This window comes from Acinonyx jubatus, chromosome F2 (genome assembly GCF_027475565.1).
Source record: "Acinonyx jubatus isolate Ajub_Pintada_27869175 chromosome F2, VMU_Ajub_asm_v1.0, whole genome shotgun sequence".
In the NCBI taxonomy this organism is placed as follows: domain Eukaryota; kingdom Metazoa; phylum Chordata; class Mammalia; order Carnivora; family Felidae; genus Acinonyx; species Acinonyx jubatus.
In genome coordinates, this window is record NC_069394.1 from 41,234,146 (window position 1) to 41,254,366 (window position 20,221).

Sequence of the window (20,221 nt, forward strand, 5' to 3'; positions counted from 1 at the left end):
AGAGTTTGAGAATCATTGATTTAATTCATTATCCCATCTCCTTATTCTCTTCATTTTGTGGTTGAATAAAATGCAGAGAGAAGTTAAGTGCCATCCAGATTCCTATCTCTCAGGCTGAAAAGGATGTATCTGAGTCAAAGGAAAGTAAAGGATTACAGAGGTTAAAGTAACAGTTATAGTCATTTCAGACCATAAAGGTGGGCCACATTTGTAACTACAGTTCACTAACTCCAGTGACCTTCACCTCTACTCTACATCAGTAACCTACATGGATGACTGAGTTACTTAACCTTGTCATCATCCTTAACTACCTCAAGTCTTAAAATCACCAGAGGTGATGATGATTCAAGAGCCCGTGTTTCTGTTTTCCATCATACCTGATGAACCAGCTTTGTGTCCTCATTGTCACCTCCCAGGCTGTTATTTTTCTTCCTTCTTTCCAGTGCTGAACCTTGTAGTTCATATTCTGTGAACTCACTAGCACCTCATATTCTTCTCCTTGACCTTTGCTGTGTATAACTGGTCAATTTTCAACCTGTAAATACCACCATTTCCTTTTTCTGCCTAGCACTCCTGATAAAAGTCACAGCTTTGGTAACTGTTAAATATTTCTTTTCCAGCTGCCTGTGTACTAGTTGCTTTCTAATCCTTTTCTCATCCCAAAGTTGACTCATTTTCTCTGTTGTGTTTTTATTTTAACTCAGGTTGCTAACCCCAATCTTGAAATTGTTGACTCTTAGAGATGAACATGCTTCCTTCTAATATGATTAAGATTTTGTGATGTGAATTTTCTATTTTCCTCTTTGTATCAACTTTTTCATCTTTTTTCTTTACATTTTTTGTAAGTGGAGCTATCCTTTTTTTTTTTTAATTTTTTAAAAAAATATTTTTATCTATTTTTGAGACAGAGACAGAACCTGAGCAGGGGAGGGGCAGAGAGAGAGGGAGACACAGAATCCGAAGCAAGCTCCAGGCTCTGAGCTGTCAGCACAGAGCCCAACGTGGGGCTCAAACTCACAGACTGTGAGATCGTGACCTGAGCCGAAGTCGGACGCTTAACCGACTGAGCCACCCAGGTGCCCCTATCCTTAATTCTTTATACTTGTCTAATTTAACAGTAGTTTAATTTAACAGTTTATCAGTTGTACCTATAACTTTGCATTTTTTTTTACACCTGATTTTTTCTACATGTTCTTTGCGTTTTGTTACTTAAGAAGGTTTATTCTTTTTTTTTTTTTAAATCAGAGAATATGTGTTCATTATAAAAATAATTAGGCAGTACAGGAGTGCCTGGGGGATCTCAGTGGATTAAGCGTCCGACTTTGGCTCAGGTCATGATATCACGGTTCATGAGTTTGAGCCCCCCGCATTGGGCTCCACACTGACAGCTCTGAGCCTGGAGCCTGCTTTGGACTCTCTCCCTCTCTCTCTGCCCCTCCCTCACTCGCACTTTGTCTCTCTCTCAAAATAAATAAAAACATTAAAAAAATAACAATTGGGCAATATAAGCATATTTTACCCTAGTGCTCAGAGACAACCTATACAAAATTTTTGATGTGTATTTTCTAGACTTAAAAAGAAAAAAAGTTTATATGTGCTGTTTAGAAACCTTTATTTAATCAACTGTCTTATTTAACAACTTTCCACATTAAATATTAATCTCTGTTGTGTCAAAAAAATCCGTTATATAGATAATGCCGTTATTTACTTAACCAGTCTCCTATTGTTGAATGTTTAGGTTATTTCTGACTTCTCAACATTACTAAGACAAAGCCACAGTACGTGAATAACTTTGTACAATGATTTAAATTTTTTTGCATATATACTTGGAAATAGATTTTTTGTGTAAACTTTCTAAAGTGCTTCTGTTGCCAAAAATGGCATTCAGAAAAGTTGTTCCAGTGTGTTTTGTCAAGAATATGAGTGCCCATTTTCCCCATATCATGGAGAGGTGAATAATACATCATTTCCCTTTTTATTTCTTTGATTAGCACTGAGAACCAACATTTTTCTATTTACTGGTCATTTTTATTTGTTTTGGAAATTGCCATTTGTATCTTACCCATTTTTCTTTGGGGATATTTTACTTTTTTCTTATTGATTTAATTACATGGGCCCTTTGTATCTTAAAAATGTTGACCCTTTGTCATAGGTTACAGATATTTTTCTTAACATTAATGCTTTTTCCTTTCAATGTTGAAGTTTTAAAATTTTATGTGGTAAATGTTTTCTTTTAAGATATTTGGCTTTTCATGTTACATTTAACCATTCCTGTCTATGGCTAGGAATTTAGATTCCATTTTCACTATTAGAGTTAATGCCAGAGGGAAAATTTTTTATGCACAGATGTGTGCCCCTCCCCCTGCCCTCCTCAAGAGTTTCTTTCTCAGGATAAATTTCTGTGATTAAAAATTCCAGTGTCAAAGGGCATTGCTTTCTGAAGTATTTTATTATTATGCATTACCATTAGTCCTCGATTTGTCCACATGTTTCACTGCTTATTGTGGCCTTTTGGCACAATAAGGTTGTTTAGTCTGTGAGGCTTGTGAGACATGTGCAATTATGTTGAAAAGGTGCTTTGTGCTCTCTTTTCTCCCCTTCTCTTGCTTCTCTCTAGGTGTTCCTGAGAGGTCAGTCCTTTGCACTCTTCTTTCTTCCGGAGTATCAGTCAATATCTCTACATGAATGACTACTCCATCTTTTTAGTCCTGGAGCTCCCTGCTCATCCTAGCATTTCTGTTTGTCTGACAGATGTCTGTCTTGTGGATGTGCTGAAGGTACTTCAAGATAAATATGTCCCAAACTGATTTCTTGCCCCTCCTAAAGCAAAACCAGCACCTGCCAGTGGCTTATGCTTAGACCTTTGAAGTCATCTTTCACTCACTTTTCATCCACATATTCAGTTGGTCTCTAAATCCTGTCCTCTATACCTCACTAATTCTCTCTTCCCCTTCTGCTGTTAATTATTGTGACTCAGGCTTTTGTTACTTTTCTGGGTTTTTGGGTTTTTTTGTTTGCCTTCAGCCTAGTTTCAGGAGTCTCTCCAGTCCATCCTGTGTACTGCTTTTGTATATGGATTGATATTTTCCTATTTGAAGGCCTTAATCTTCCTGTTGCCTGTATAATAAAGTCTAAACTGTTCAATTTGATACTTCCTTTTCTTTGCTGTTTGCTTTTCCCTATCTTACCAGATTTCTATTCAACCACTGTACTTTCTCCTGGCCCTACCCCCTCTATTATGGACTCAACTGTTTCTTCTCTGGGGAAAATGTTTGTACATCATCGTCCCCCTTGTCTTCCTCTCTCCCTCTCCCCCAAATAGTTTGACCTACTATTGCTTTAAGGCCCAGCTTGAATTTCTAGTCATTAGCTTGAATTTCTAGTCATTTCTAGAGTTGTTTCTAGATGTTCCCCCTGTCTACAGTTATCTCCCAACTAAACTTTTTGGCCCTGGGCTTCATCACTCTTAATTTTTTAAAAATATTTTTAGTTTGTTCTCCTCTGCTCCTTTATTATTTTTTTTTTTTATAATGTTTAGTATTTATTTTTGAGAGAGAGAGAGACAGCATGAGCGGGGAAGGGCCACAGAGAGGGGGAGACACAGAATCTGAAGCAGACTCCCAGGCTCTGAACTGTCAGCACAGAGCCCAATGCAGGGCTTATACTCACAAGCCGTGAGATCATGACCTGAGCCAAAGCCAGACATTTAACCGACCGAGCCACCCAGGCGCCCCTAGTTTTGAGTGCTTCTTTTATCACTACTTTGTACAAAGTAAGGGTCAATAAATGTTTGATACTACTTCATGTTTATTGAAAGTTAATACTAGTTTTACCAGCTTCCTCGCTGCTTAGACCAAAAATCTGTGGAGTTAGTTTCAGCTTTATTCTTCCATATGTAGTCAGTCATAGCAATCCTGGACCTGATCTCTATTCTTTCTTTTTCTGTTGCAAACTTCACTCTTATCAATTCTTATCAGACCACTCCTTCCAAAAGCTTCAGAAAAAACTGTCAGGAACAAAAACTCATCGTAGTGTTATTTTTTTCTCTCCCCATTTTTCTACTAAATGTCTCTGTCTAGCCTCTGCTGCAGATGTACATGTGAATTTCTGTCTTATTTTATTTATAATGTTTATTTTTAAGAGAGAGACAGAGTGGAGCGGGGGAAGGGCAGAAAGAGGGGAAGATACAGAATCTGAAGCAGGCTCCAGGCTCCAAGCTGTCCACACAGAGCCCAAAGTGGGGCTCATACTCATGAACCGTGAGATCATGACCTGAGCTGAAGACAGACGCTCAACAAACTGAGCCACTCAGGCACCGCACATGTGACTTTTTTTTTGAAACAGATATTCTCCTGTAGAGCTTTGTGCCTTTACCATTGTTTTACCTTCTGAGGTTCCACATACTGTTCACACCTATTTCAAGTGTTCAAATGCTACATTCTTTAAGCCATATCTTCACTCTTCCTTTTTTGCTTCCTTACCACTTCATTATTTTTATCACAGTATTTATCTTATTGTGCTTTTCATTAAAATTTTGTGGTAACGTGTCTTGATTCCCAGCATCTCATTCATTCTTTCCCTCTGACACAAAGCATAAAGCCTTGAATGTGGTGAGCAGATTATAACTGCTTTGAAAAATACTAAAGAAAATTTTATTAGGGATGTGATGGAATAATCAACTCCACAGTAGTATTTTAGTTGAGCTTTACTAGCTTTGTTTTTCAATATTATACGGTGGGTTTTTTGTTGTTGTTGTTGTTTTCAGCAGTCAGCACTGTACAGCTGCCCCTGTACAAATACTTTTTGAAATGATGCACTTTTTTATCTGGATTTTGTTGATGGTAAAAATATGCACACATCATCATTTTTTGTTTGCTAACTAAACAGCTGTGCTTCTTGGCAAGAGAAGAAATAATTTTTATATATTATCATGAGATTGAGATTTTTTTAAAACAGGATCTGCCATGCTCAATACTTAGAATTTATAATTAGATGCTAGCTGAATGGACCTGAACATTTGCTTGTAAATTTAAAATCTGTGGGTCTAGTGAAGCAGTTGATGTATAGGGTGTGGTTCCTGTTTTCTGTGAATATTAGTACAGATGTCAAAAATGAAGTCTTTGATTTTCGTCAAACTCTAGGTTGAGAAGCTTCTGCCACTTTTAACTGCTGGTTATACTCACCTCAGTACAGATTGATGGCATATATATGCAAGCATTTTTGTAAGTGTTTTGGGGAATACAAAATTGTAAGAAATAATATTCTTGCTTCTAGGAACCTCCAAATATTTTAGGGAAAAGTAGGTATATAAATCTTTATGAAACCTGATAGAACATAAAGTGCCATGAAGTGGTACAGATAAAATGATAGGAGAATTTAAAGATGAAACAGTATCTCTGGGTGTGAAGCTACCGAGCTGACTACATCTTGAAGAATTGGTAAGATTTCAGAATGGCAGGGGAGAGGGGCACATATTGGGCTCAGAGGTAGGTGAGGAAGCCAGAGTATATTCTGGGAACAGGTGGTAATCTGGTTTGATTATAATAGAACATATAGAAAGAGGTAAAACTAGAAAAATAGACTGGGGACAAGCTTAGGCATGACTGATGGGCTTTGAATGCCAGGTTAAAGATTTTAGATTTGATTTGGTTGGCCAGGGAACCTTTGGTTTTTGAATAAGGAGTTAACCTGATTATAGTATAGTTAAAGAATATTAATCTTGCCTTGGGTTATATGGCTTAAATGCTAAAGTCTGGAGGTCTTGTTTAAAACTTGAGGTCCATATTCTTCCCTCTATCTCCAACTTTTCTAAAGATCTTTTGTAACTCCCAGTGTCTTTATTCTGTTTTTCCAATTTTTAAAAAATTCTCAACTATGACTTAGTTCTTACACACCATGGTGAATTTCTCTACCAAGCCTAACCTGTTTGAAATTGCCTTTACTGACACCCTAAAGTAGTCACAGCTTTTACTTTTTACTCCCTTATAGTATTTGAATGATTACTTTTAGCATTTTAATACTTATTACCATATTTCGGTTCTTTTCCTCAGGTGCTTTCCCCAAATACATAATAAGGTTCACATAAATTAAATATTTCTATAATGTTTATTTCTGAAGGTAACAATGTATATTAGAAAAAAATTGCATTTTTATAAAAACTAGCTGTGAGACCATGGGAAAATTGTTTATACATGACTCTATTTTTTTGTAAAACGTATATAATTACCACTTAACAAAATTTAGATCATTAAAACAGTAAAATGTGGAAATGCCTAACACATGTGTTGAGTACATGTTAACTTTTCTTTTTTCCTTTTCTGGCTAAGCCTGTAGAATAATGCATTTGAGTCTGCTCTTCAGTAATGGGCAGATTTGGTGCCTAGAGGAGACTTCTTAAAAAATTACTGTGGCTTCTCTCTATATGTGGTTTAAAATTTTGGTTTCAGTTCCTTTCAACTCAGCTTTTTATGAGTTTAAAATTAAAATACAAAAGCTTGTCCCTCTTTTTCTTATCTAAGAAATGTACTTTTAAAAAAATCATTACTAATTTCTGTAATATGTTGTGGAAGAGTTTTCAAGATGCTGCTATAGGAACTCCCTCCTCCAATGGACACATCAAATCTACAGCTACCTATGGAACAGTTTCCTCTAAATAAAACTTGAAAACTAGCCAAACAACTCCTTCGCAACAAACTGTTAAAAGGACCACACTGAGACAGGTAGAAAAGACAGAGATACAATCTTGCCAAAAACTCCACCCTCATTGCGGGAACCCTCAGTTGGGATGGATCTCACAAATGGAGCTTCTCCCTGAGGAGCCAGGGGGGTTCTGCCCTGATAAAGTAATGGTCATAAAGATGCTCACTGAACTTGGGAGAAGAATGAACCCAGTGAAGACTTCAGATCTAAAGAAGAAAGTACTAAACAAGTCACAGAACTGAAGAATACAATAAGTGGACTGAAAAAATACTCTAGAGCTGTTCAGCAGCAGACTAGATGAAGCAGAAGAAGAGATCAGTAGTCTAGAAGTCAGGGGAGTGTATAACTCACCCCCACACAGCAGCAAAAAGAAAAAAGAATTCTAAAAAATGAAGATAGTTTAAAGGACCTATTGGATAATATCAGGCAGAATAGCATTTGCATTATCAGGGTCCCAAGAAGGAGAAGAAAAGAGAGAAAACTTATTTGAAGACCTAATGGCTGAAAACTTTCCTAACCTGGGAATGAAACAGACATTCAGATCAGGCAAGCCCAGAGAGTTCCAAATGAGATGAACCCCAAAAGATCCACACCAAGACATATTGTAATTAAAATGTTCGGGGTACCTGGGTGGCTCAGTTAAACATCTGACTTCAGCTCAGGTCATGATCTCACTGTTCATTAGTTCAAGCCCCACATCAGGCTCTCTGCTGTCAGCGTAGAGCCTGCCTCAAATCCTCTTCCCCTTTCTCTCTCTGCCCTTACCCCACTCAAGTGCACTGTCTCTCTCTCTCTCAAAAATAAGTATAAATTAATAAATAAGTAAAATGTAAAAAATTAGAGCACCTTAAAAGCAGCAAGAGAAAAAACAACTGGTAACAAAAGAAGGCACTGTCAGCGTATTTTTCAGTAGAAGCTTTGCACACCAGAGGGGAGTGTGTGTGGCACAGTGTATTCCAAATGCCGAAAGGTAGTGGTAACTTTCAACGAAGAATGCTCTACTGGCAAGGTTATCATTCAGAATTGAAGGAGAGAGTTTTTCCAGATAAGCAAAAGCCTGGAACCTGCTTCAGATTCTGTATCTCCCTCTCTCTCTCTGACCCTCCCCCATTAGTAGTCTCTCTCAAAAATAAATAAAAACATTAAAAAAAAATTTTTAATGAAAAGAACATCCTATCAAAGAATGAATGGGTTAACGAGGAAATTAAAAAGTACATGGAAGCCAATGAAAATGATAACATGACAGCCCAAAACTTGTGGGATGCAGCAAAAGCAGTCATAAGGGGGAAATATATGGCAATCCAGCCCTTCCTAAAGAAGAAAAAAGGTCTCAGATATACAGTCTAACCTTACACCTCAAAGAGTTGGAAAAATAACAGCAAATAATACTCCAAACCAGCAGAAGACAGGAAATAATAAAGATTAGAGCAGAAATCAATGCTATCAAAATTTTTAAAAACCAGTGGAACAGATCGGTGAAACCAGAAGCTGGTTCTTTGAAACAATTCACAAAATTGATAAACCACTGGCCAGTTTGGTCGAAAAGAAAAAGGAAAGGACCCAAATAAAATCAAGAACGAAAGAGGAGAGATCACAACCAACACTGCAGAAATACAATAATAAGAGAATATTGTGAGCAAGTATATGCCAATAAAATGGGCAATCTGGAAGAAATGGACAAATTCCTAGAAACATACAAACTACCAAAACTGAAACAGAAAGAAATAGAAAATTTGAACAGACCCATAACCAGTAAAGAAATTGAATCCATAATCAAAAATCTCCCAACAAACAAGAATCCAGGACTGGTTGGCTTCCCAGGGAAATTCAAACATTTAAGGAAGAGTTAACACCTATTCTCTTGAAGGTGTTCCAAAAGATAGAAATGGAAGGAAAACTTCCAAACTTGTTCTTTGAGGCCAACATTACCTTGATTCCAAAACCAGATAAAAACTCCACTAAAAAGGAGAACTATAGACCAATTTCCCTGATGAACATGGATGCAGAAATTCTCAACAAGATACTAGCCAACCAGATCCAATAATACTTTAAAAGAATTATTCACGATGATCAAGTGGGACTTACACTTGGGATTTAGGGCTGGTTCAGTATCCACAAATCAATCAATATGATACATCACATTAATAAAAGAAAGGACAAGAACCACATGATCCTCTCAATAGAACAGAGAAAACATTTGACAAAATACAGCATCCTTTCATAATAAAAACCATCAAGAAAGTAGGGATAGAAGATCATACCTCAAGGGGGCACCTGGGTGGCTCAGTTGGTTGAGCGTCCAACTTCGGCTCAGGTCATGATCTCGCAGTTTGTGAGTTTGAGCCCCACGTCGGGCTCTGTGCTGACAGCTCAGAGCCTGGAGCCTGCTTCAGATTCTGTGTCTCCCTCTCTCTCTGCCCCTTCCCTGCTCACACTCTGTCTCTCCTTCAAAAATAAATAAACATTCAAAAAAAAATTTAAGATCATACCTCAAGATCATAAAAGCCATATGTGAAAGATCCATCACTAATATCATTCTCAGTGGGGAAAAACAGCTTCCCCCCTAAGGTCAGGAACACGACAGGATGTCCACTCTCAACACTGTTATTCAACATAATATTGGAAGTCCTAGCCTCAGTAGTCAGACAACACAAAGAAATAAAAGGCATCCCAGTTGGCAAGGAGGAAGTCAAACTTTCACTGTTCACAGACAACATGATACTCTATATGGAAAATCCAAAAGATTCCACCGAAAAACTGCTAGAACTGATCCATGAATTCAGCAAAGTCGCAGGATATAAAATCAATGCACAAACATCGGTTACATTTCTATACACCAATAATGAAGCAGCAGAAAGAGAAATCAAAGAATTGATCCCATTTACATTTGCACCAAAACCCATAAAATAACTAGGAATAAACCTAGCCAAAGAGATGAAAAAGCTACACATTGAAAACTATAGCAAGCTAGTTGAAAGAAGTTGAAGAAGACACCAAAAAATGAAAAAAACATTCCATGCTCATGGATTAGAAGAGAAAATATTGTTAAAATGTTAATACTCCTCAAAGCAATCTACATATTCAATGCAGTTTCTATCAAAATAACACCGGAATTCTTCACAGAGTTAGAACAAACAGTCCTAAAATTTGTATGGAACTAGAAAAGACCCCAAATACCCAAAGCGATCCTGAAAACGAAAGCTGGAAGCATCACAATTCTGGACTTCAAGTTGTATTACAAAGCTGTAATCATCAAGGCAGAATGGTACTGGCACAAAAACAGACACTTAGATCAGTGAAACAAAATAGATAACCCAGAAATTGACCCACAAACATATGGCCAACTAATCTTTGACAAAACAGGAAAGAATATCCAGTGGCATAAAGACAGTTTCTTCAGCAAATTGTGTTGGGAAAACTGGACAGCAACATCAGAAGGATGAACCTGGACCACTTTCTTATACCATACGCAAAAATAAACTCAAAATGGAGGAAAGACCTAAATGTAAGACAGGAAGCCATCAGAATCCTAGAGGAGAAATTAGGCAAAAACCTCTTTAACCTTGGCCACAGCAACTTCTTACTCAGAATGTCTCTGGAGGCAAGGGAAACAAAAGCAAAAATGAACTATTGGGACCTCATCAAGATAAAAAGCTTCTGTACGGTGAAGGAAACAATCAGCAAAAGTAAAAGGGATCCGACAGAATGGGAGAAGTTATTTGCAAATGACATATCGGACAAAGGGTTAGTATCCAAAAACTAAAGAACTTATCAAAGTCAACGCCTAAAAAACAATAATCCAGTGAAGAAATGGGCAAAAGACATGAATAGACACTTTTCCAAAGAAAACATCCAGATGACAGACAACATGAAAAATGCTCAACATCATTCATCATCAGGGAAATACAAATCAAAACCAAAATGAGGGGGTGCCTGGGTGGCTCAGTCAGTTAAGCGTCTCACTTAGGCTCAGGTCGTGATCTCATGGTTCATGGGTTCAAGCCCTGCATTGGGCTCTGCTGACAGCTCAAAGCCTGGAGCCTGCTTTGGATTTGGTGTCTCCCCCTCTCTCTGCCCCTCCCCTGCTCATGCTCTGTCTCTCTCTCAAACATAAATAAACATTAAAAGAATAATAAAAAACCACAATGAGATACCACATCACACCAGTCAGAATGACTAAAATCAACAAACTCAGGCAATGACGGATATTGACAAGGATGCAGAGAAAGAGGAACCTTTTTGCACCATTGGTGGAAATGCAAACTGGTACAGCCACTCTGGAAAACCATATGGAGGTTCCTCAAAAAATTAAAAATAGAACTACCTTACAAACCAGCAATCGCATTACTAGGTATTTGTCCAAAAGATACAGGTGTGCTGTTTCAAAGGGGCATATGCATCCCAATGTTTATAGCGCCACTATTGGCAATAGCCCAAGTATGGAAAGATCCTAAATGTCCATCGACAGATGAATGGATAGAGAAGATGTGGTGTGTGTGTGTGTGTGTGTGTGTGTGTATTTATTTATATATATATACACACATACAATGGAGTATTATTCGGCAATCAAAAAGAATGAAATCTTGCCATTTGCAACAACGTGGATGGAACTAGAGTGTATTACGCTAAGCGAAATAAGTCAGAAAGACAAATATATGACTTCACTCACATGTGGAATTTAAACAGATGTGGAATTAAACATGTGGATACAAAAATGAATATATGGAAGGAAAGCAAAAATAATATAAAAACAGGGAGGAGGACTAAACATAAGAGACTTAAATATAGAGAACAAACTGAGGATTGCTGGAGGGGTTGTGGTGGGGATGGGCTAAATGGGCAAGGGGCATTAGGAAAGACACTTGCTGGGATGAGCACTGGGTGTTATACATAGGGGATGAATCACTGGATTCTATTCCTGAAATCATTATTGCACTATCTGCTAACTTGGATATAAATTTAAAATGTGTGTGTGTGTAAAATGGTGTATGCCCCCACCCTAAGCAGTTAGGTAATTTTTATGAAATCTCTCATTTTAGTGCCTGAGCTGAGATTAGAATCCAGGTCTTTTGGTTCATAGTTTATTAGTTTTTCCAACTATAATGCACAGTTGAATATTGAAGTTCACTGGTATCAGATGTCATGGGTATGTGTAGGAAATTAATTAGATGACTTTTTGTTTTAAACTTAACTGCAAAGATGAGATAATAAGTTTTGATTTTCATTGAGAACTGGGCCATAGTATTGTGACTGTTGGGCTCTGTTCTCCATTGTAAGTAGTGTTCTCTTTTTTTTAGAAGAAATTTTGCCTCTTCTAGTGTTACATTTTTAACAGGTGGTAGACCTCCACTGAAGAGCATATTCAGAAACAAGATGTAACCAAAGACTAAGGTGGAGTTTGAACAATTGAAATGTAGTTCTTGTCTGCAGTTGTGAAGGAGATAACTTGAAGCTTTGGATTGTTTAATTTTTTTAATTGGTATGTAAATCTGGCTTTATGAAAGTTAAAAGGTTTTTTTTTTTGTTTTTATAATTTTTTCGTGTTTTTTGTTTTTTATTCTTTTGCCTTAGTTCTTTCCTTTGTAACTATGAAATAGCGCTGCCAGACGCTGTTTGCTAAAAAAGAAGACAAAGGGGAAGTCATTTGGAAAACTGGGAATTTATAAATTTCTGTGAAATGGCTGGGCATTGGGGAGAAAAAGAGAAATATCAGTGGTTTTCTTATCAATAGTAATAATAACAAATTAGAAAATACAATGGGGAAAAGATTAGATTCAAAATAGCAACAAAAAGCATGAAATACCTGGGAACCTACTAAAGAAATGTCTCTTGTTTGAAGAAACCTACAAAATTATTGGGCTACCAAGGAAGATTTGAAACCTTAGGAAAAGAGATTATCAACCTGGCTAGGAACAATAAAAATTTAGGATGTTGGGGTGTCTGGCTGGCTTGCTCAGTGGAACATGTGACTCTTGATTTTGGGGTTGTGAATTTGAGCCCCATGTTGGGTGTAGAGATTGCTTAAAAATAAAATCTTAAAAAAGAAAAAGGAAGATGGGAACTTACTCTAAATTAACATATGGTTGTAGCATGAAGTCCATAAAAATTTTAGTGGATTTTGTTCTTTAGTTTTTGTAATTGAAAAATGGTCCTAAACCTTGGCTGCACATTAGAATTACCTGCGGGAGGGGCGCCTGGGTGGCTCAGTTGATTAAGCAGTCTGACTTCTGACGTCTGACTTCAGCTCAGGTCGTGATCTCACGGTTGGTGGTTTGAGCCCCGCATCCCCAGGCTGTGTGCTGACAGCTCAGAGCCTGAAGCCTGCTTTAGATTCTGTGATTCCCTCTCTCTCTCTGCCCCTCTACCACTTGTGTTCTCTCTCTCAAAAACAAATAAGCAGTAAAAAAAATTTTTTTAATAAAAATAAAAAATAAAGAGTTACCCAGGGAGCTTTTTAAAGTATTCCAGTGTCCAGCCATACCTTTCATACCCCAGACCAATAAAATTAGAATATTTTATTTTGGGGGAGGGACCTAGGAATCAGTATTTCTGTAACCCTTTGTATTTATCATTAGTCCATTGGCTTCCATTTTGGTTTTGGAATTTCTATTTTAAGCAGTTCAATTATCATAGTAATTGATGTTTTGTAACCTTTATTTTTTAGAGATCTGCAAAACAAAAAAGAAAATTACTTAATAAAAAAGTAGAATAAGGGGTGCCTGGGTGGCTCAATTGTTGAGCATCTGACTCTTGATTTCATCTCAGGGCATGGTCCCAGGATCCTGGTTCAAGCCCCATGATGGGCTCCACATGCAGCCTGAAGCCTGCTTGTGATTCTTTTTCTCTATACGGGATCTTAATGATCTTGCTTTTCTGCATTTTGAAGCATTTAACTATTTTGGTGTCCTGTCATACCTTTCAGTTTTATAATGGCCTTGCCGAAAGTACTGCATCATCTTTCAAAAAGATACAAAAACAGTGTGCAGATATTCATCCTTCTTATTCTTTTGTTTGTTTTAAGCCTACATTTAACATACTTGAGAATTTAGATTTTTTAATTTTTAATTTTCCATCTTTAACTGCAAAGAAAAAAATCAGAAGAGGTAGGCGTTTCAGAACTAGTCAGAAGATGAGTGTAAAGAAACAGCAATACTTAAACTAATAATATTGGCAAATCATTATAGTGAAATCTCTTGAGTGTTCAGATGATTTTCTAGATGAGGTTTTTCCAACTCAGAATTAATAAATAAATAAATAAATGAATATATTACAGGGGCACCTGGGTGGCTCAGTCAGTTAAGCCAACAACCTTGGGTCAGGTCATGATCTCAAGGTTCCTGGATTTGAGCCCTGCCTCAAGCTCTGTGCTGATAGCTCAGAGCCTAGAGCCTGCTTTGGATTCTGTCTCCCTCTCTCTCTGACCCTTTCCAGCTCACACTCTGTCGCTCTGTTTCTTTCTCTCTCTCTCTCTCTCCCTCCCTCCCTCCCTCCCTCCCTCCCTCCCCCCTCTTCCCCCTCCCCCTCTCCTTCTCCCTCTCCCAAAAATAGTTTTTTTAATTTTTTACAAAAGAAATGAATATATTATTGACTCAGGTGTTGTAACTTATGAGCAATTAGTTGCTTTTTTGGGTATATATACCTTCAATAACAAATGTGGGATAAGAAATTTGCTGTTTAAAGTCTTATAAAGATTGTTCTTAAAATCTTTTTTTTTTATTCCTTTATTCTTATTTCTATAACTTAGGCATAAAATGGCTTAAAATATAATAAGAGGGGTATTTTGAACTTAGTAGATTGAGATGGTTGGTTTTTTCCAGTATATTGAAAGTCAATGCTTTCCTGTGGTTCCAGTGTGCAGCTAAGGTTGGGAAGTACTCTCCTAGTAGATTTCACCTGGACAGATAAACAGAGGAGATTAGGTAAGACGTTTTTAAAAGGTTAAGTAATGAGGATAGCCTAGACTAGTCCTACCAGATGCATGGTAATCACATAAGACTTAGAAAACAGGATAATGGATTAGACCAAACAGCCCAGAAGCAGATGTTAGAATATATAAAAGTTCACTATAAAGAGGGTGTTGTAAATCAGTAGCTTAGATTAATACCATTAATAATTGTTGCCACTTTTTGACTACTTGCTGAACATTTTATATGCATTATCATTTAATCCTCTTCCTGACAAAGCTGTTGCTACTATTATTCCCATTTACAAGTGAGGAAGCCTGAGGTCACTTAGTATTTGGCCATTCTAAAGCAGTTGGCTAGCTCTTTTAGAATGCAAATGTTCAAAAAGAAAAAAGGAACTTTTACCTATGTCAGAATAAATTTCAGATGGATAACAGAATTAAATGTAAAGTTCATATCATAAACATAGATAATAAATACAGGTATCCCCCACTTTTTGAACTTTATGAAAGACCTACATTAGTACTTCTGTTCACTGGCTGAAAGAAACCCAAGGTGGATTTTTATTTTTACAAAAAAAGGTGAAACAAGTGAAAATAGTGTTTGTTTTGTGGCACCTGGCTGGCTCAGTCAGTAGAGCATGCATCTCTCTCTCTCTCTCTCTCTCTCTCTCTCTCTCTCTTTTTAACTAGGCTCCATACCCAATGTGAGGCTTAAATTCATGAACCCAGGATCAAGAGTTGCATGCTCTACCGACTGAGCCAGCCAGGCACCCCAAGCATGCAACCGTTGATCTCCAGGTTGTGAGGTTGAGCCCCACATTGGGTGTAAAGATACCTTAAAAATTAAAATAAATAAATAAATAAATAAATAAATAAATAAATAAATAAATAAATAAATAAAGGCACCTGGGTGGCTGAGTTGGTTAAGTGGCTTAGGCCGTGATCTCACGGTTTGTGGGTTCAAGCCCTGCATTGGGCTCTCTGCTGTCATTGCAGAGCCCACTTTGTATCCTCTGTCCCCCTTTTTCTCTATACCTCCCCCGTCTCAAAAATAAACATTTAAAATAGAGAAAGAGAAGAGAAAATAAATGAGAAAAGAAAGAAAATAGTATTTGTTTTGCAGTGAGCCATCGTAGAGTTAGTACATACCCCGAGCAGTGACAGTGGCACCACCAAGCTCCTCTCCTGGAGTTCAGCATCTCTGCATCAAGCCACCATAGTTTTGAACTGTGTCTTAGGTAATGCATCTGTGTTTTATCTTGATTTATTTTTGTGTATCCATTAGCAAGATTTGTCCTAAGGTATCAGAAAAGCCTAAAAGTGGGGGATTTTTTTTTGGTCTGGGAACACCCAAAAATGTTTCCATATAAATTAATGGGAATTGCTTTTTTGCTTTTAGCCTTTTCAGTTTACAAAAGGTTTCCTGGGAAGGCTCTACTTTCTAATAGCAGATGAAACCTGTAGGTGCACCTGATATCTGGATAAGGAGAGCTTAGGAGTAATGTAATTTCACAAAGGGAAATGTCTAAGTTTAAGAAATAAAACTGCCTCTGTGTCAACCACCATAAAATACAGTTTAATATACTAGGAAAAGCAAAGAAATAAATGGGTTAATAGTCTTTATGTGTGAAACACACTCATACAAATGAATAATTCCTAAATATACAAGCTTAGAAATATGGGTGGTTAATAAACACTTTAGAAAGTGGTTGGCTTCACTAGGTAGCTCTGAAATAAAACACTGAATTAAATTAAAAGTAAAAGTAAAAGATGGGATTTGAGGAGGGCATTTGTTGGGATGAGCACTGGGTGTTGTATGTAAGCGATAAATCACGGGAATCTACCCCCAAAATCAAGAGCACACTGTATACACTGTATGTTAGGCAACTTGACAGTAAATTATACTAAAAAAAAAAGTAGTATATTATTTTTTGTCTCAAGACCTTTGCCCGTAGTATTAAGTCCTTTGCATGGCTGACCTCCCTATCCTTTAAGACTCAGTGTGTTGCACCATCTCAGTGAACCCTTTTTGAATTACTTAGTAAATGAGTTTTTCCCTGTATCTTGACACCCTGCTGATTTCCTTCATTGCACTTCACCTTTCAGAATCGTTTACTGCCTTTCTCCTTCAGTAGACTCTGCTCTGAGAGGAGAATAAGAATGCCATCTAAAAAGTGTTCAATAAATGTTAAATAAAAAAAGTAAATGAAAGTAATAGAGTGACATGCCATTTTTGGTATCTAGTTTGCTGACATTTTTGAGGAAAAATATGTGAGACAAGATTAGGTATGTACAGTCATTGTGCTGCTTGGTAAATCAGTGTTACCTCTCAGAATGGAAATTTTGTAAAAGGTAACAGCCTTAAATATTCATGCCTTTTGACCAAGTAATTTTATTTCTTGGAAACTGTTCTAAAGAAATCATCTCTGCCAGAGGATGGGGAAGCTTTCTTCCTAACTCTTCCTATAGTCAGTGGTATTCCTTCCTAAGAAAAGTAGATAAAAATTTAATTAGGCCACGTCTTAGAGTTGTCTTCTTTTTCTGTGCCCCTCATTGAGTAAGTTATGCAAAGGACTCTTTCCTTGGCTGGCTGAGTAATCTTACATTCTATATTCTCACAAAAGTCTTTAAGAGTTCTTACTGCTTGAGGCACCTCATTGTGCTCTTGGTAAATTTGAATTTGGCCTTTGGGGGAGGCAGAGGCCCTGTTTAGGCCCTGAGTGAAAGGGTAGTACCCTAATCCAGTTTACCAAAGAACCTTGCTTTGGGGTACCTAGCAGTAATCCAGCTAAAAGTGGTACTTTGATTTTGCTTTTGGTGACTTCCCCCTATTCTCCCATCCCTCTATGTGCTGTCCCTGCTGGATACCCAACTACTTCTGTATTGTGTGTGTGCTTGTGCACACAGGGCATTTGTGTATTCCTGGGTTTTTTAGCTTAGTGCTTCCCTTCTTCATGTCCTTCTTCATGTCCATACAGAAATATTTTAGGACCAACAGGGATAATGGAGAGGTCTTTATGTTCATTGTTGTTCAGATATAGGTCACAATCCATTAGTGAACTCAATCAAGTGGGCCTGCAACTATCATTAAAATAAATGAAGATAACAGAATACATTATTTATAGTTGGAAGAATTATGAGTATGTATTTGTAATCCTGCAGTATGAAATGTATTTTTTATGTGGGTCACTGTCAAACTTTGAAAGCTATTTGTTCTAGCCAAATATCAATTAATGATGCCCAAACATCTCTTTTGTTTCTTCATTCTTAAATGGGGCAAGATTTATGAACAGAGATTCAGGCTTAAAATTGTAAAATTTGAAGAATGATCCATTCAGGAGACTGGCTAAATAAAGTATGATGACTTGTCCTTTCAGGTTATTTTTTCTCCAGTTGGTATTCTTTTCTTTCTTTTTTTTAGGGTTTGCAGTGAAGGTCCAAAGGTTAGCAATAGCTTTCTTAATTCTTGTAGAATCAATGGAGCCTTAAGGAATAATTAGTGTACCATAATATACTGGTAACAGCACAGAGGAAACATAATGGAGCCCCAGTTCTGTGACAGCCTTGGACAGCGTTCTTAACTCCTTTATATCTGTTTACCCATCTATAAAATGGAGCTAATAGTGCATTTCTATTGTAAGGTTGCCCTGAGTAGGATATACAGTAATGCATGCAATGCTCAGCTGGGTGCTTGGACTCCCAATGAGTAGAATAACTTCCAGGCTGTTTTGCCTTGGACATTATTGAATGTCTGTCTTTGTGCCTTAGTTTCTCCTTCAGCTCACATTTCAGCAAATATTATTAGATGCTTCTTTGGAAGATGTAAAAACTTGTTTAATTACTTCACAGGAATTTGAGACCATTAAAGTGAGAAAATAATGAATGTAAAAAGTATTGCACAAATTTGGATGGTATTAATTCCAGTAGTAGCAATAATAGGAAACCTGTTTGCACTGCATTTGAGCTGATTAATATCTGTATGTCCAAAGAAGTAAAATCTGCAGTTGATTTAGATGGGAATAAATAGATACTTTCAGTTCTCTAAAAGCACCAATCTCTTCTGCCTTAGGACCTTCAGTTACTTCTTTTGCTTGAAATATACTTCTCTATCTCCACGCCTCATGTCTGTGTATCTAGTTCCTCCTTATCAGCTGAAAGAATCCCACTTTAGAAAGGCCTTCCCTGACCATCTAGTCTGAGTAGCTTCTTAGTTGTTTTTTCAAAAATCACTTTAAGGGGTTCCTGGGTGGCTCAGCCGGTTAAGCATCCGACTTCAGCTCAGGTCATGATCTCATGGTTGGTGAGTTCAAGCCCTGCGTTGGGCTGTCTGCTGACAGCACGGAGACTGGAGCCTACTTTGTCTCCCTCTCTCTTTTACCCTTCCCTGCTCACGCCGTCTTTGTCTTTCTCAAAAATAAACATTTTTTTAAAAATCACTTTAAAAAATCAGTACATTAATTTACAACTTGGTTCTCGATTTTGTTTTCTGTTTCCCTTCTCACCAGCTAGGATGTAAGCCTTGAGCAAGGACATTGCATGTGTTGTGTATTATTTTTTCTCCTGCACCTAGATCAGTGATTAACAAAATAAATACTTGTTGAATGTTTGAAGATAGTGTAAAGAATGAAAATTATCTATAATTGTACTTCTTAGAGATAAGTAACCATTGTTGACACTATATAGTTTTCTAGTTTTATTTTCTATGTGTGTGCTTACATATTTATAAGTGCCTATGATTATATGTTAAACCATATTTCACTGTGTGTAAAGATGAACATGTTTTACTGATGTCTCAATTTGGGGTGTCATATAATCAGGGCTATGCCATGATGTAATTGTCAGCATTTTCATTTTCAGTGGCACATAAAATGAGGATGTGTCTTATAGTATCTTAGATTTGATGAAACACAGTATATATTTGAAACAAATGAGATTATGACATTCAACTCTTTCCCCACCTAAATATCTTGAGCATTTTCCCATATCACTATGTTTAGACCTATCTCATTATTAACATATACTTAGCATATTATTATGGGTGTATCATAAATTGTTCAGCCAGTTTCTCTTGTGGACATTTGGAGCTTCTCCAACTTTTTTGTGTGTGTTACAAACAGTGCTATGTTGGATATACTTGCACATATGTTTATGCACTCGACTGGAATTTCTTTTGATAAAATACTTAGATCAGTGAGTATACATATTTTCTGTAGTGTACAAGAATGCCTGTTTCCCTGTATCCTCAGTAGTACTTCATCTTAGGAAATTTAAAAAATTTGTGTTAATCAGATTAGTAAAAAATATCCTAATGTTGTATATCATTGAATTATGAATGAGATTGAGACTCTTTTAGTGTTAATGAGGTGTTTTTATTTTCTCTCCTGTGACGCACTGTGCATAGAACAGTAGACCTTTAATTGGTTGGCACATTTGCTGCAATTAGAAAAAGAAGTCATCACAGTTTGGAGCCATGCATTATCATATAAATTCTTTGGAACAACTTTAAGGGCAGAGCCTACCCTTGTGGAGGGCAAGAGAGCTTTATAAGGACTGAAAATTGGAGGAGAGACAAATTCAGGAATAATCAGAATCTTTGTAATGGAGACCAAAAAGGGG

At 37.1% G+C, this 20,221-nt stretch overlaps 1 protein-coding gene across 5 annotated transcripts in view; it reads left to right on the plus strand.

Moving 5' to 3' along the window:
- PLEKHF2 (pleckstrin homology and FYVE domain containing 2) overlaps nt 1–20,221 on the plus strand; it is a 28,374-nt gene that overhangs the window by 4,315 nt on the left and 3,838 nt on the right. The window contains exon 1 of one of the 5 annotated variants that reach the window (XM_027064197.2): nt 15,317–20,220. The exons of the other annotated variants lie outside the window; for them this stretch is intronic. The gene's annotated coding sequence lies outside the window, so the exon portion shown is untranslated. Of the gene's footprint in view, nt 1–15,316; nt 20,221 lie in introns of those variants that run through there. 5 annotated transcript variants of the gene reach the window in all.